Source organism: Mus caroli, chromosome 3, assembly GCF_900094665.2.
Source record: "Mus caroli chromosome 3, CAROLI_EIJ_v1.1, whole genome shotgun sequence".
NCBI classification, from domain to species: domain Eukaryota; kingdom Metazoa; phylum Chordata; class Mammalia; order Rodentia; family Muridae; genus Mus; species Mus caroli.
Window position 1 is genome coordinate 106,019,501 of NC_034572.1, and position 18,537 is coordinate 106,038,037.

An 18,537-nucleotide genomic window follows, 5' to 3' on the forward strand; every position below is an offset into this window, starting at 1 on the left:
TGGATGCTCACAGTCAGCTAGTGGATGGATCACAGGGCTCCCAATGGAGGAGCTAGAGAAAGTACCCAAGGAGCTAAAGGGATCTGCCACCCTATAGGTGGAACAACATTATGAACTAACCAGTACCCAGGAGCTCTTGACTCTAGCTGAATATGTATCAAAAGATGGCCTAGTTGGCCATCACTGGAAAGAGAGGCCCATTGGACACACAAACATTATATGCCCCAGTGCAGGGGAACGCCAGGGCCAAATAAAATGGGAATGGGTGGGTAGGGAAGTGGGGGGGGGTATGGGGGACTTTTGGGATAGCATTGGAAATGTAATTGAGGAAAATACATAGTAAAAATATTAAAAATTAATAAAAAAAGAATTGCCTATCAATTCAATCATTTACCGCAGGTCCCCTTTGATTATCCCATAAATCAGCCCTTAGGCCCTTGATTATAAAGATAGACCCACATGGCTGAAGTTGCTAAGTCCTGCTGCTTGCTGGAGCTGGAATATAACCTCATTGTTATACATTATTATCTTCAGGTTTCTGTTTTCCAACTCCTTCAAAGCCTAAGCTTGGCTATCCTGAAACTTAGTCTGTAGACAGATCTTGAACACAGAAATTTCCATGGCTCTGTTTTCTGAATGCTGGGATTAAAGGAGTAAAGAACCATGCCTAGGCCTACATTTTTCATGGCCACTATTTCTCCATATTTGGACCAAAACCCTATATATTTCAGCCTCAAGATCTGGATCACCACTGTGCCCTCCATCTCTGGATTGGCAGTTCATTCCAGATTAAAATTCCAGTTTATTCCTTGTCAAACTGTAAGTGCAAATGCAAACAATAATCTTTCCATGAGATCATCACTCCCTATATCCTTGACATGGAGAATATTTACCAAAGAGAAACATAAAGTAAAATGTATACATTGTTATACAAACAACCCTCATACCTATAGCATCATCAATAACCTAGAAGCCTCTGGTCCTGCTGGCTCAGCTCCACCTGTGAGTACCATGCCACACAATCCCTTCGACAACAATACAAGACCTGGCATCTCATGAATGCCATTTAATGTCATTGTTACTTGGAAGTCATTGAAATATCTCATATTCTAGTTTTCAAACTACTGAGTAAAAGTTTCAAATACTTGTATAACATTCTGCACAGCATAAATATATTTGACTTAGTAGTAGACTCATACCCAAATCCACATAAATGTTGGTCTTTAATTTTCTTATTTTGTTACTTTGATGGGTTTGGATTCATTCTTCAGGAGTCTGAATAAAACAGACCTCAGCTTTCCACCTGGTGAGCATGCTTTTTCTATATTTTGTCCAAGCATACAGTCTTCAAAATAACATATATTTGTCTTTCTATATACCACCATTTATTTCTCTCTAAATCTGAAAGTTCAGTGAGTTTATCTTGCTCTGTTGCCTAGAAAATAACTCTGGGCAGTGGAATGAGACTGTGGTTAGTCTAATCAGCTTGTATTTCTCAATGAAGTAGTCAGGCCTTATTATTGTCTGATGTCTGTTTTCAATGAATGGCTGTGAATATTTTGTCTTTGTTTTAATTCGTTTTGTGTGCCACTGGATTTACAAAGAAAGAGTAGGCCAGAATTCTTTTTTTATTTTATTAAATAATGCCTAATTCTTCAAAAATTATTCTAGAACAAAAGCTAAAACAATTTTCTTAAATTGTGCAAAATCCATGTGTGTATTAGTGAGGTTTTCCTAGAGTGACATAACTTGTATAATGAATTCCTCTATATTATTAGAGAAATAGAACTTATTCTAAGGGCTGTGGTCCAGCTAATCTAATATTAACCAGATATAAATGGACAGTTCCAGAATCCTGTAGTTCCTCTGTCCATGAAGTTGAATGTCTCAACTGAATTTAGATAATCCGGATGTATTCAAGTTGAACATTAAGAGTAACCATAACAATCCTGAGAATCAAGCTCTTACATCCAATAAACTCTGTTTAACACAACTCTAATTATGTTATAAAATGTTTTCAGGATTCTACCAAGCTCCTTTATCCCCATCCTAATAAATATCATGTATTTATTTTCCTAAAACAACAATGCAGAATTTCTCTTTATATATTAATTTTGTCCAAATGAAAATTATTCACATTAACCATATCAAATGTATTCTCATGTACTTTTAACCCAAAATTATTGCTAGATTAAACTGTAATAAGATTGGATAATATTCCATTATAAAAATACATGCTGTTCTTGATATCTGCAATGTGAGTTAACTTCAATTGTTATCATAAACTGATTGTTGTTTGTATTATAAATAATAAAATGCTATTTCTCATAACTGTGAAGGCTCAGTTGGTCTTGTTCAAGTACTTGCATCTAGAAGGAACCCATTTTCTTATTTATAAACAGCTCATTTCTCAGTTCATTTTTTTAGAAAATATAAGGGTTAAAATCTCTCTGTTGTGTCTTTCATAAAAGATATCATTCTCCACAAGATAATTTTAACTCTGAAACTCATTTTTTAACAAAAGCCCTTTGTCCCAATACTATTACCTTGATGACTATGATCGCAAACTACGAATTTAGAAAACTGTATGAAAATTCTCTGAGTAATTATGAGTTTAGGACTTATTATAAACCATCAGTACCATTTGTATGTGGACTATAAACCTAAACATGGAAAATCAAATAGTATCTAGCCCCAAAGCAAACATAGAACATCATCTAAATCATAAGCAACATTTTCTTAAAAAGGACTTAAAGGTCAATGAGTATAAACAATAGCTAGATAATTGAATATATTTTAAACATTAACACAATAGATTTTTTTGGTGAGTAACTATAGAGAGTTAAGGAAAAATGAACATTTACTTTAAGGTAGATTGAGTAATTGTCAAGGTAGAATTTAGAAGGAGATGGTTAAAGGTTAGCAGCAGCTCAGTTTAGACACAGTTTACTGAAGATATTTATTCAACATTCCAGCAAATGCATTGAATAAATAATGTGATATATGAATATAGAATCTATAAGGTCTACCTGAATTAGGGGTATGTAGATATGTGTGTTGAATGTCATTAATGTTGTTTATTGTCCCCAAAATATTGAGTTAATTTAAAAACTAAAAGATCAAAGACTTTAATTTAGTGCAATAGAGTGGTCATAGAGAAATAAACATGAAACAGCAATGAAATGAGCAGGCTCATCTTTCAAGAAAAGAGAGAAAACTTTATATGCTGTCAAGAATGATTAAGTGCTGCTCTCTGCTAATACAATAAAAGCTGAGACAGTTTAATTGTAAAGGTTCTAAGAAACTACTGATAGAAAATCCTGAGTGAGAATATTAAGGGATTTAAAAATAGTTCAGGCAATTTGTTGTCATCAAAGTTTTGAAATACTGTTGTTTGAAGATGTATGGAAAATGCTGTTTGCTAGTTGATTAGTTTTTTGACCTGATAATTAGTTATCATTGGCTAAGATTTTACTTTTATTAGATAAATACAGTGAAAAAATGTATCTCTAAAAATCAAATGTATATAAAGAAAAATGATTATCATCACTCTACATAGAAATTAACCTGGGTAACTAAAGGAGTAGAATAAGAAGAAGACATATAATATAACAAAATTATGACAGATCTCTAAATAATGGATTATGAATAACATTAGATAAATGGTAATTTCACTAAAGAAGTGAAGAGCATAGGTGATGCTTCTAAAGGATTAAAGTACATTGGAAAATGGAATTATCAATGTCAGGTTATATATGAAGAAAATAATTATCATTTATAGTAAAACACTGCTTCACATTAGGTGAATGTTGACAGAGTAAGAGTATGAGCAATTTAAATATAGTCTATGACATGATATGTTTACAAAACGACTTAATGGAGGTGACCTCAGCCAAAATGTCCAAAATTGGGAAGAGGGAACTCAAAGGGCCCAACTCTAGCACATAGACAGGCCCTCGAACATAGGGACAAGGTTACTAACACACAGTCAAAATTACTAATCCAGAGCTGTTCTGGTCTAAAAGAACTGCAGGAATAAAAATGGAGAAGACACTGAAAGAAAGAAAGTCCAATGACTGGCTCAACTTGGGATCCGTCTCATGGGAGGGTACCAAGGCTTGACACTATTACTGATGTGCTTACAGACAGAATATAGTGTTCTTCTGAGCACAATAGTATCTTCTACACTGTGAAGAGGGGAGAATGAAATATTGGCACAAAAATTAAGTCCTTAGAGTCTCTCACCTCCCAGGTCTCTCGTACTTTCTAGAGAGATCCCTACCCTCAGACATCCCATGCTGCTTATCTCCACTCATTCTCTTGCCCTCAAGGTTTCTCTTCTGTCTGCTTCCCACCCCATACCTGATCCTGTTCCCATTTTCCCCTCCCCTGCCTTTCTCCTACCCACATTCCTCCCTCCATCTACCTACCATGATTATTTCCTTGCCCCTTCTAAGTGAGATTGAAGACTCCGCCTTTGGGCATTTGCTTATGATGCTTCTTACAGTCTGTAGGTTGTATCCTAGGTATTATATACTTTTTGTCTAATATCTACTTCTCAAGTGAATAAATGCCACATATGTCTTTTTGGATTTGAGTTACATCACTCAGAATGATCCATTCTAGGTCCAACCATTTTCGTGTGAAACTCATGATGTCCTTGTTCTTAGTAGTTGAATAGTATTCCATTGTGTAAATGAACCCCATTTTCTGTACCCATACTTCCATTGTGGGACATCTGTTTTTTGTTTTTGTTTTTGTTTTTTGTTTTTTTTCCTAGCTTCTGGGTACCACAGATAAGGCCACAATGAACATAATGGAACATGTGTCCTTGTGGTATGGTAGGGCATCTTTTGGGTATATGCAGAGGAGTGGTAAAGTTGGGTCTTCAGGTAAATCAATTTAAATATTCTGAGGAACATCCAGTTTGATTTCTAGAGTGATTGAACCAATTCGCAATCTCACCAGTAATGAAGGAATGTTCCTCTTTCTTCACATCTATGTCAACATGTGCTGTCACTTGAGTTTTTGATCATATCCATTCTGATTGGTGTGAGGTGAAATTTCAGAGTCATTTGATTTCCATTGCTCTAAGGACTTTGGACATTGCTTTAAGTGCTTCTAGGTCATTTTAAGATTCTTCTGTTGCAGATCCTCTGTTTAGTTCTGTACACCATTTTTTAATTGAGATATTTGATTATTTGAAGGTTACCTTCTTAATTTCTTTATATATTTTGGATATTAGCCCTCTGTCAGATCCAGGATTAATGAATTTTTTCCCAATCTGTAGGTTGTTGAGTTGTCCTATTGAGGATGTCTTTTGCTTTACAGAAACTTTTCAACTTTATGAGGTTACATTTTTTGATTGTTGATGTTAGAGCCTGGGCCATTGGTGTTCTGTTCAGGAACTCTGTCTTCATAGAATGAATTAGGTAGTGTTCCTTCTCTCTCTATTTTATGGAATAGTTTGAAGAGTATTGGCATTAGCTCTTCCTTGAAGGTCTGATAGAATTCTGTGCAAAAACCATCTGGCCCTAAGCTTTGTTTGGTTTTGAGGTTTTAATGGCAATTTCCTTAGGGATTATGAGATTGTTTTGATAGTTTACCTGCTCTTGATTTAACTTTGGTACATGGTATCTATCTAGAAAAATAATCCATTTCATTTACATTTCCAGTTTTGTAAAGGCTTTTGTAGTAGTCTCTAAAGATTTTTTTTTATAATTTCCTCAGTTTCTGTTATTATATCTCCCTTTTAATTTCTGATTTTCTAATGTGGAGAGTCTCTCTATGCCTTTAGTTAATTTGGCTAAGAGTTTATCTATCTTATTGATTTATCTCAAAGAACCACCTCCTGATTTTGTTGATTCTTTGCATAGTTCTCTTTGTTTCTACCTCATCAATATCAGCTCAGAGTTTGACTATTTTCTGCTATCTACTTCTCTTAGGTATGCTTGTTTCTTTCTGTTTTGTTCAGGTTTGAGGTATGCTGTCAATTTGCTTATATTAGATCTTTCTAATTTCTTTATAAAGGCTCTTAGTGCTATTAATTTTCTCCTTAACACTGCTTTCATTGTGTCCCATAAGTTTGGGTATGATGTGTCTTTGTTTTCATTGTATTCTATAAAGTCATTGATTTCTTTTGTTTCTTTCCCTTCCTTGACCAAGTTATCACTGAGTAGAAATTTGTTTAATTTCCATGAGTATGTGGGCCTACTCTTGTTTTTGTTGCTATTGAATTCTAGACTTAGTCCATGGTGATTTGATAGAATGCATGGGATTATTTCAATCTTTTTATATTTGTTAAGGCTTGTTTCATGGCCAATTATGTCATTAATTTTGTAGAAAGTTCATGAGGTGCTGAAAAAAAGGGTGTAGTCTCTGGGTTTGTGGGTGAAATGTTCTGTAGGTATCTGTTAAATCTTTTAGTTCATCACTCCTATTAATTTTCATTGTGTTTCTGTTGTGTTCCTGTTTCACTGACCTATCCATTAGTTGTAGTAGGTTGTTGAAGTTTCCCATTATTATTGTGCAAGGCTCAATGTGTAACTTTCGTAACTTTTTTGCCTTTGTTTTTTGTTTTTTACATAAGTTGTTCTCCTTTCATTTGGGGAATAGATTTTCAGAATTGAGACTTCCTCTTAATAGAATATTTCTTTGATGAATATGAAGTGTCCTTCCCCATTTTCCTTGATTATTTTGCTTGAAAGTCTATTTTATTGGATATTAGAATGGCTACTCCAGCTTGATTCTTGGAACCATTTAATTAGAATTTTTTTCCTGCTTTTTACTCTGAGGTAGTATCTGTTTTCATCACTGAGATGAATCTTTTATATGCAGACTTTTATGTGTTGCATCCTGCTTTCATATCCAGTCTCTTAACTTATGTCTTCTTATTGGGGATTTGAGTCCATTGATATTGAGAGGTATTAAAGACAGATTGTAGGTTCCTATGATGTTTGGTTTTGGAGGAGTATTATGTGTGTATTATATGTGTATGATTCTCTTCTTTTGAGTTTGTTGTGAAATCTTTAATTTCTTGTGTTTTCATGTGTGTTGTTACACTCCTTGTATCCTGGATTTCGATCCCATATCCTCTGCAGGACTGGATTAGTAGAAAGATATTTTTTTAAATTTGGTTTTGGTTTTGTTATAGAATATCTTGGTTTCTTTATCTATGGTGACTGAGAGTTTTTCTAGGTATAGTATACTGGGCTGGAATGTGTGTTCTCTTAGGGTCTAGATGATGTCTGCCCAGGATCTTCTTGCTTTTGGAATCTCTGTTGAGAAGTCTGATATAATTTTGATAGGGCTATCTTTATATGTTACTTGGCCTTTTTCCTTTACAGCTTTTAACATCCTTTCTTTGTTATGTGTATTTAGCAATTTGATTATTTAGTATAAAGAAGATTTTCCTTTCTGGCCCATCTAATTGATATTCTGTAGGCTTAATTCATTGTGTCTTGAATTTCCTGGATATTTTTGATTAGAAGCTTTTTAAACTTTGTGTTTTCTTTGATTGATGTGTTAATAGTTTCTATTGCAACTTCTATGCCTGAGATTCTCTCTTCTATCTCTTATATTCTGTTGGTGATGTTTACATCTGTAGCTCCTGATCTCTTTCTAAGTCATCCATTTTGTGGATTGCCTCCTTTTGTGTTTTCTTTATTATTTCTATTTCTATTTGTATTTCTTGGACCATTTTGTTCAATTACTTTACATGCTTGATTGTATGTTCCTGTAATTTTTATGGGATTTATTTGTTTCCTTTTTAAGTGCTGTTTACCTCTGTTTTACGGTATTTCTTTAAGGGCACTATTTATATCCTCCTTAAATGTCTGTACCATCTTCATGAGATGGTATTTTAAGACATTATCTTGACTTGCAGGCATGTTGGGGTATCCAGGGCTTGCTGTGGTAAAGAACAGGGTTGCATTGGGTTCTGTCACTTATGATCCTGTGCTTGCCCCAGGTCATCTGGTTATCTTTGGTGTTTACTGGCATAGGTGTCTCTGAAGGCAGTTAGAGCTGGTCTCCTTGGAGAAAGGCAGTGCTGTCTCTGGTTAGGGTCTTGTGTCTCTGGTTAGAGCAGGCCTCCTATATCTCTAGTTACTTTGAACCTCCTGCTAGGCAGACAGGCTGTCAGGTGTGGGCAGGTATGTGTCATACTGATATTGTTCTAGTGTTGAAGCAGATTGGTAGCAAGTTGGAACTCAGAATGGCAGGTGGGCCCCTTGTCATCTAGGATCTGTTTCTTTGATTACTCTGAACCACCAAGGAGGCAAGCAGACTGTGGCATGTGGGTGGGTATCTGACCCCTGATCTAGCCTAGGTAGGAAGCAGGCTGGAAGAAGAGTGGGGTTCAGTGATGGGGGTAAAGGATCTGGGTCTCATGTCAGTTGGGCCCTGTTGTTTTCCCAGCTGACATGGGTATTTGGGTGAAATGCTCACCTGAGTCTTTGATTTCTGCTGGCATTCTGGAAGGTACATAGGCTATAGGTGAGTCACAATATTCTTAGAGCAAATATTTGAGTTGAAAAATATCCACTCTTTCTGCATATCACATTCTTCTCAAATCTTAACTGAATTCAATAGCATCTGCAGTTTTGAATTAACACTGCAACTGATTAAATGAAGCATTTCTCATCTTAAAACAAACTGAGCCACAAATATATGTACAGGGGAGAAGAGGGTACAGAAATAGACTGTGATTGTTGAACACACAATTTTCTATCACCTCTTAAAAGCTTAATAAATAAACTTTTTCTGATGATTTGGTTTAATGTATTGTAGCACAAAGAGCAGATATATGGAATCAGGTATGATAATTCTTAACATGTAATACCAGCATTCAAGACCCTCATTCATTTAAGGATTTCCTGTGCTACTCAACAGGACCGAATCTCAAACTTGATTATTTAAAAATAAATAAATACATGTAAATAATTATTAGAATTGAGAAAGGAAAATTGAGGTAATATCTTAGCACTGAAAGTTTCATGAAAGTTAGAGACCTTAAAACAGTTATATTAAATCACAAAAGAACAGAAACATTAAAGAAGATAATATTAAGTGATTGATATCAAGTAGTGTTCTTAAAGGATAGAAGATGAAAGTGTCTCTATTGAATCTGAAACTGAGAGGCTGAGTAGAAGCACTAGTGTTGATTTCTCATTACTTGGGGCTTATCAAAATGCCAGAGTCAAAGCAAGCAGTCAATTATGGAGTCCAGAGACCACAAAAGGGAACAAGATGTGAAAAGATTTTTTTGAAATAGATTCTTGAAAAGTTAGCTTTCCTTACTATGGGAAAAATATCTGCAGCTAAAACACAAAAAAGGGGAAAGATATTAAAGAGGAAAATGCTAGAGACTGAGATAAACAACATCTTAGCCTTTGCCACCATTCTCACTGTCATGTGGAAGAATTTTGTAAGCCTGGAGCATTGAGGGAATTAAGTATTAATAAACAGAGAACTTGAATTAAACAACTTTAAAAGTAGAAGATAACAAATTAGTATATAATAGGAGTAAATAAATCTATGTTGCACATTTCAAACAAGTTTTATAATTTTAAAAACAGAGTAATGAATATGTAAGTGCGAATTTATAGGACTAGAGATTTGAAATAATAACCTAGGTATTTTAGTGTGTAGTATGTGACAGAATAGATACGATTCAGAGGTTAGTAATAGTATTTTACCAGAAAATGTAATTACAGTAATTTTATTACTAATAATGTTTATAGTACTTAGCTATTAGTAGTACTAAAATATTTTATTACTTTTGTGAAAGTCTTGTTAAGCTTTATTATATTATGTACACAAGTCCTTATATTCACATTAAAGAATAAGAACACACTTTCTGAAAGTCCATGACAGCAAAAGTAATCCAACTGTTACTGATCTAAAAGAAAACACGTGATAAAATGAACCTTAAGAATAGTCTGCTATATTCACAGATTTATGCCTTGTTTAGCCATCATCAGAGAAACTTCCACTTTAGCAGAAAGAAGCAACATAGAGTCCAAAGTCCAGATTTATTCAGAGTGAAAGACTTTGGAACAGTCATCCCAGATGAGTTCATCCAATCCCTCTCCTCAGAGCTCAGAAAATGGAAGGGGCAGTGCCTAGAATATAAGATCCAGAAGGGATGGAGGACACCAAGAAAGGAATGTCCTCTATGCCAACATTAATAAATCTCTAAGGATTGAAACAGGATGTTGAGGGCCCGCCTGAGTCTGCAATAGATCCTCTATGCTTTTATTTTTTATGGGATTCCTGAGTGTGCCAATGAGTGAGTCTCTGACTCCTTTGCCTATTCTTGGGCTCATTTCCTTGCTTGTTTTGTTGTTGTTTATCCTATTATATTGTTTGCTTATATTTTTTAAAAAGTATATGTAAATCTAGTCACTAGCATAAGTATTATCCATGAAACTCTCATTTATCCCTGTTGGGAGAAGGAAAATCTGTTTTCCAATATAATGATTCTATATGTGGTGTGTGTGTGTGTGTGTGTGTGTGTGTGTGTGTGTGTGTGTTTAATAAAACCTCTCAGTCTATGTGATTTTACTTGCATGTCTTTTCGGGGCTGATCAGCTGACACTGATAAGCCAATGTGTATGCTCTTCCCTGGGGAATACACACTCTTAGCATTTCTTATTTACCTGTGTTTCTTTGTTTTGTGCTGAAGCATCATGGTCTTTTCTTCATTCTATATGCCATGCTTTTAAAAAAAATTGGATTTTTCATTATTTACATTTCAAATATTATCCCCTTTCCTGCCCCCCCAGAAACCCCCATCACATCCCCCCTCACCCTGCTTCTATGAGGGTGCTCTGCCACCCACCCACCTACTCCCACCTCCCCACACTGGAATTCCCCTACACTGGGACATCGACCAAGGACCAAGGGCTTCACAGGACCAAGGGCCTCTCCTCCTACTCCTGCCTGCCATCCTCTGCTACATATGAGGCTGGGGCCATGGGTCACCTCATGTGTACTCTTTGGTTGGTGATTTAGTCACTGTGAGCTCAGAGTGGGGGGATCTGGTTGGTTGATATTGTTGTTCTTCCTATGGGGTTGCAAACTCCTTCATTTGTTGATGCACTTGTTCAGTTTATGTGTAGCTAGTCAGGTTGGTGAGACATTATGGGTGTAGGTTCTGACATTACCATTCGGCACAGTCTCACAACAAACTAACTAATGCTCAGGACCTCCTTTCTCTTTTTCTTTCTTCCCAATTCTGCTGATTCAGTTTGAGCACTTCTTGAATGTTATAATTTTTCATTAGATTTTTGACAGCTTTCATATAATATCTTTGATCATATTAACTTTTCAGTTCTATTTTGCCTTTCATACTCATATTTTCTGCCTTTTATTTTTGCTTTTGTTTTGTTTACCTATCAAGAGCAATCTGTGCTGGCTAAATATTCTTGGATCTTGGCCTTCCACTGGATCATGATTAACTACTAAAGGCTACAATCTTAAAGAAATTGGTTTCTCCCTTCCACAGAACCAAATAAATGCCAAGAGCCCATAGATGTAGGTAGAATTACATGCCAAATTCTCATCTACCTTCTGGAATTTAACCTGGCTCTGTGATTAGACTTGTTTCTTGTCTATTGTTTCAATCATTGTAAATTCAAATACACATCTGCCTCAATGTATCCAGCACAATCTTGGGGCTGAGTTTCCTGAAGTCTATTTTTCTCTGTATCTTGCCCAGCTACGGGTCACTGTGTTAATCACAATCTACTACAAGTAGAAATTTCTTCCATGGCATTAAAATATGAACTAGTCTATGTATAGAACAGTGAAACATTAGGGGCCAGTTTAATAGTATGTTCATTTTGCTGTATTCATTATAATTATTTTCTTAACCCCAATTCCCACCTATCATGATCCTTTAGTTTTGCTTCATTATGAAATTAACATTTTAAAACTATGCCTGGAATGTATAGAATTAAGAAAATTATTTAAAATGGAAAAGAACTCAGAAATATCTTACCACAAGGTAAAAAAATACCTCAGACAGAATTATGTCATAATAAGTATGAATAAAAAATATAAATTGTTTAATGCTCTGTGTATAACTTGCCTTGCATTAAATAGTGTTCATATTACATGTAATCCCATCTTATATACTTTTGCATGCTTAGTAAAAAAATATTCAATATTCTAAGATGAGAGATCAGACAATATATCAAAGTCAAGCTGACTTTCTGCTTTATATCCTTCTGCGTGGATGAAAACTGAACACTATTTAGAAACTGTCTAGTTCTCTTAATTACATTCCCTGTCCTCTATTTTTTAATTAATCAAATTTTCACTTAGTCTTAGGATACACACACACACACACACACACACACACACACACACATATATACACAAGATAAAAAAATATGAAGATAAAGTAGCATAGAAAAAAGAATATAGAATTATTTATGGAATTAAAATTCACAGATAGTAAATGTTTATATAATTTCAGTTTAATTCCTTTATTAAAGAGAGTCCTTGTTTGAGAGACCACTGTTCTACTTTGATGGGTGGCTAAATTACTTTAGAAGAATTTGAGTACTGAACATCATCAATGAGAGCAGAACATATGTGCACAGAGAAAGATGGCACACTCAAGCTTGGTGGTGCCTAAATGTATAATGATTGGAAAAGATATCTGGAGAATCCTTCACCTTTTAAATCAATGGCATACATAAGCTTCTTACAGTGTATTTATTAATGACTTAAAATTTACATTCAAACATAAGGAAATATATATGCATATATAAAATATAAATATACCATATTTATATGTCTGAGTTTGAGTTACCTCACTCAATGATTTTTTTTTTCCTCTTGATCCATCTACCTGCCTAAGGATTTCATAATAAACAAGTTACAATACATAAGAACAAAGAGGGTAGAGAGAATATAGGGAACTAATGGTAGAGAATGGATATATCTGGGAATGGAAAATAGAATAGATGATTATGTTAGATGAAGGGAGACACTGAAACAGAATGATCAAACAAGAAGAATAAGGGAATGAGAGGAAGAAGGTGAGAGGAAGAGGGAAGAAATACATAGCAGGACAGTTTATCCTAAGGGCCATTTGAAAGGCTATATAGAAACAAGACAACATAAAATATCAAAAATATATCTACATATATGAAGTTTATTTAAATGAAATTACCAAATGATGTGTGAGATCCAGTCCCAGCACCATATGTAACACCAATGAAGCATTGAGGACATGGAATGACTTATATATCATCAATTTGTTGTCCAAAGGGATCCAATGAGAATCCTCTAACAATCTATGCTATTCCCAACACTATAGGTTCTTCTCCACAAACTGACTGTAAGGCCCTATTGTTGAAGACAATAGCTAGACAACTCATTGAACAATGACACATTAAGCTGGTACCTACTAAAAAGTCTTCACAGCTATTGAATAGTGTTCACAGTACTAGAAGGAAATCTGCACACAACAAAAGGAGAAAGGGAAACACCAACTTGGCTACAAACCCTTTGATCTACAATGGTAGAACGAAGTTCAGAAAATCCAGAGAAATACATGAGTGACAATCAAAATTTCACACACACTAACTAAGTTCAAAGTAAAAAATGTCCTCTTCTCTAAAATGGCAAGTTGTACACCAAACTTTAATAGGATGAACTAATAGATACTTTACTTAGATAATAATAGCTTTCTTGCCAGGCAGTGGTGGCGCACGCCTTTAATCCTAGCAGTTGGGAGGCAGATTTCTGAGTTCGAGGCCAGCCTGGTCTACAGAGTGAGTTCGAGGACAACCAGGGTTATACAGAGAAACCCTGTCTCGAAAAAACAAACAAACAAAAATCTCCTTATATTGTAAGAGGTGAAACAAACACTTTATTTTCTTAGGTCCTCTGTCTTTTTATTAAACCACTGAGACAGTCATAGATATGCTTAAAGATTGCATTTTATCTTAATAATAGTCTAAAATTCCTGACTTCTAAACATTACTACCACAAGACAATGTGGATTAAAGTTCTGTGACATTTAAAAAGGATGAGGTGATGTATTATTGAAATGGTCATTTGTTCTCAGGAACATATTTACCCCATTTTACTTTTGCTGGCCCAGAACTATACTGACATATATCTCAGTCTCTTTAGTTAGGGCTATGTGATGGCACCTTTGGTAAAGCACTTGCTATATAAGCACAAGATCCTGACTTTATTTACCAGAATACATGCACACACACACACACACACACACACACACATGCACAGGTACATGCACAGGCACACACACCACGCACAAGTACACACACCATGCAAAGGGACACACACATACACACATATCACATATACATAAATACACAATGCATATCCACATGTACATGTGTGTGCATACACATATATACATGCAAACACACACACACACACACACCACCACCACCACCACCAGCAGCAGCAGCAGCTTTGTGATTCAGTGAATTTATTAAGTCCAATGGAAGAAGCACATATGATGGTTATGCATTAAAAAATGATGACTCAAATGCTACTGCATCACCAAAAATGCATTTCACAGTATGGATGACAACTTATATTGTTGGATATTCAGGTGAAACATGTAGGCAGTTGGCCAACCAGAGCTTCTCCTTTCCCCAACAGGTACTAATACTTATACACTTTAAGTAGTGAATTTGTAAACTCTTAACATTTCAGGAACATTTTGACTAAGTTAGATGTTTGCTTACTTCCTGAGTCCTAGGACTTCTCCTTCCAACAACAAATGTCTCAATTACCAGCACCTGTTTATTACTACAGCCAGGGCAATTGTATTTCAAAGAGTAATGATTCATGTAATGCTCTGTTTAATTAATAGCCTTAATCAATGTGCAACCAAAGAAATATTAATTTGTAGTTAAAATTTAATGAAGTAAAAGATGCAGTTTCTCAGTATTAGCAGATAAATTCCAATTACACTATCTAGTAGCCAGATAAAAGTGACTGTTATTTTTTAGACAAGACATAAAAAAAGTTATTTCAGTCCAATGAATAGTTGAAAGAAATGCTGAATCTATTCAAACAACCATAAATTCTATGGTAAAAAGTAATATGTGATTGATTGTAATAAATGTTTATTAAAAGATAATGGTGATAAGGTTATGATTTTGTCAAAGATTGATTGAAAGCAATATAGTTTGTTTCTCAGTTATTGCTGCTAAAACTCTGGATGAAATATAAATGAATAAATAAATGTCTCCTGAGGAGTCTGAAAGGAAAATAATAGAGGGTGGACTGAAGGGTTGTCTGAAGAAAAAATCTATATAATATCTACTGGTTTTTTTTCTGCCTTGTATTCAAGACATTGATCAAAATATCTCTGAAAGTGAAACTGAGTGATACACACTGTCAGCAAAACCAACTTGAAAACGCATCGCTCAGCACGTCTTCCTTTAAGGGAAGCTGCTCTTTCTACTCTTGTGGCCATATATCAATTCCAGATCTATTCAAGGTGTCTTATTGCTGATGAGCCAGGCCAACAAGAATTGACACTATGTGAGATTGCACAGAAAATGTACAAGAGGAGACTTTATTATAAGAGTAGTTGGAGAAATACTTCCTTGATTCCCCTATCATTGTTTTTGTTTTATTGTGATAAGTATTGCAACTAGCAACTAACTTTTGGAATGTTGAAGAAAAATATTGAAGTAATCTTACTTTTCTGACAACACTCTTTCAAAAATGGGCCAAAGAGATAGAAAAATCCTAAAAAGTAAAGAGCAAAAGATGGGGAAACATTAGATTCTTGTAAGTGGTGCATCAGAATATTCACACCCTGATGCTGAAATTTGAAGAATACATGTTAGGTTAGGTGTAGTCTGTGAGAAATGGAATACATAACAGCATCTGGATGTCAAGGGCTAAGTTGGAGAATTCACATGTGTACACACATTTGTGAAAGAATGTGGACAATTTATATTTCCAACTAAAATTGGGTAGGGATTATCATTAAGTAATTGTAAGCAAATAACTGTCAATAGTTATCTCATATCCATGAAGTTCCTTTAGTGAAACAAATTCTACCCAATGAATAAACAGTAAGAGAAGAGAAGACTAACTTCCAAGTATGAAGGCAATAGATATTAAACTAATAGCCGACATCAAACTAAATGAAGAAAAACTTGAAGATATCCCTCTAAAATCAGGCACCAGAAAAGGCTGTCAACTCTCTTCTTACCAATTCAATATAGTACTTGAAGTTCTAGCAAGAGCAATTAAACAACAAAAGGAGGTCAAGGAGATACAAATTGTAAAGAAAAAAGTCAAAATATCACTATTTGCATATGATATGATTATATATTTAACTAACTCCAAAAATTCCACCAGAGAAATCCTAAACCCGATATACAACTTCAGAATTGTAGCTGAATATAAAATTAACTCAAACAAATCAGTACCCTTCCTATACTCAAAGGATAAAAAGCCTGAGAAAGAAACTAGGGAAACACCAACCTTTACAATCGTCACAACTGATATAAAATATATATTATTGTGACTGCATCCAAGCAAATGAAAGATCTGTAAGTCTCTGAAAAAAATAAATCAAAAACCACAGGAGATGGAAAGATCTCCCATGGAAAGTTCTCTCATGGATCAGCAAGATTAACATAGCAAAAATGAACATCTTACAAAAACAATCTACAGATTCAATGCAATCCCCATCAAAATTCCAACTCAGTTCTTCAGAGAGATCGAAGAGCAATTCTCAAATTCATCTGGAATAGCAAAACAAACAAACAAACAAACAGAAGAGTGAAAACAATTCTCAACTTCTTGGGAATTCAATATCCCTGACCTGAAGCTGTACTACAGAGCAATAATAATAAAACCACATGTTATTGGTACAGAGACAGACAAGTAGATCAAAGAAATAGAATTGAAGACCCAGAAATTAACCCACACACCTAGAGTTACCTGATCTTTGACAAAGAATCCAAAACCATCCAGTGCAAAAAGGATAGATTTCCTTAAAAGGGCAGTAAAGTTATAGCACAGGGAATTACAAATTTGGGGAGATATAAACTATTTTTTGTTTATGACTTAGTTTGTTTTTCTATTACTATGAAGGAACATCATGACCACATCAACTCTCAAAAAGGTAAATATTTCTTTGGAGCAAGTTTAGAGCTTAAAAGATTTAGTCCATTGTCTTCATACTTGAAAGCATATTAATATTAGCATGCAGGCAGACATAGTGCTGTAGAAAAATCTGAGAGTCCTACATCCAGATCAACATGAAGAAAGACAGAGCCCCTATGCCGGACTTCATCTTTTAAGATCTCAAAGCACATCACTATTGATCACATGTCTTTCAACAAAGCTCCACTTATTCCAAGAAGGTTACACCTCCTAATATTCCCAATTCCTATGGATCTACTTGGAACATTTTAATTCAAAGTAGTCTAATCTATTTACTTAAATATTTACATCTGTTGAGAAAATATATTAAACATATTATAATATCTCTAGGAATTTTTTCTAGCTCCTTCCTTGGCGACTCTGTGTTTAGTTTAATGAATGGCTGTGAGTATCCATTTCTGTACTTATCAGGCACTGAGAAACCCTCATAGGAGACATCTACATCAGGCTCCTGTCAGCAATTTCTTGTTGGCATCCACAATAGTGTCTGGGTTTGGTCGTTATTTAAGAGATGGATCCTCAGTTGGGGCAGTCTCTGGAGGGTCTTTCCTTCAGTCTTTGCTCCACACTTTGTCTCTGTAACTCCTTTCATGGGTATTTTGTTCCCCCTTCTAAGAAGGATTGAAGTATTCACACTTCGGTCTTCCTTCTTCTTGAGTTTCATGTTTTTCCAATTGTTTCTTGGGTATTCTTAGGTTCTGGGTGAATATCCACTTATCAGTGGGTGCATATCATCTGTGTTTGCACACATGAGATTGGGTTACCTCATTCAGAATGATATCCTCCAGATCCATCCATTTGCCTAAGAATTGGATGGAGCATAGGGTCCCCAAGGAAGGGACTAGAGAAAGTACTCAGGGAAATGAAGGGGTTTGTAACACCATACGAGGAACAAAATATGAACTAACCAGTATCCCAGAGCTCTCTGGGACTAAACCACCAAACAAAGAAAACACATAGTGGGACTGATGGCTCTAGCTGCATATGTAGCAGAGGATCGCCTAGTCTGTCATCAATGGGAGGAGAGGCCCTTGGTCCTTTGAAGGTTCTATGCCCCAGTATAGGGGAAAGCCTGGGCCAGCATGTAGGAGTGGATGGGTTGGTGAACAGGGAGAGGGGGAAGGGGATAGGGGTGTTCAGAGGGGAAACTAGGAAAAAGAATAACATTTGAAATGTAAATAAAGAGAACATCTAATGAAAAATGAATAAAAATAAATTATAAAAAATAAAATAAGCCGGGCGTGGTGGCGCACGCCTTTAATCCCAGCACTTGAGAGGCAGAGGCAGGCAGATTTCTGAGTTCGAGGCCAGCCTGGTCTACAGAGTGAGTTCCAGGACAGCCAGGGC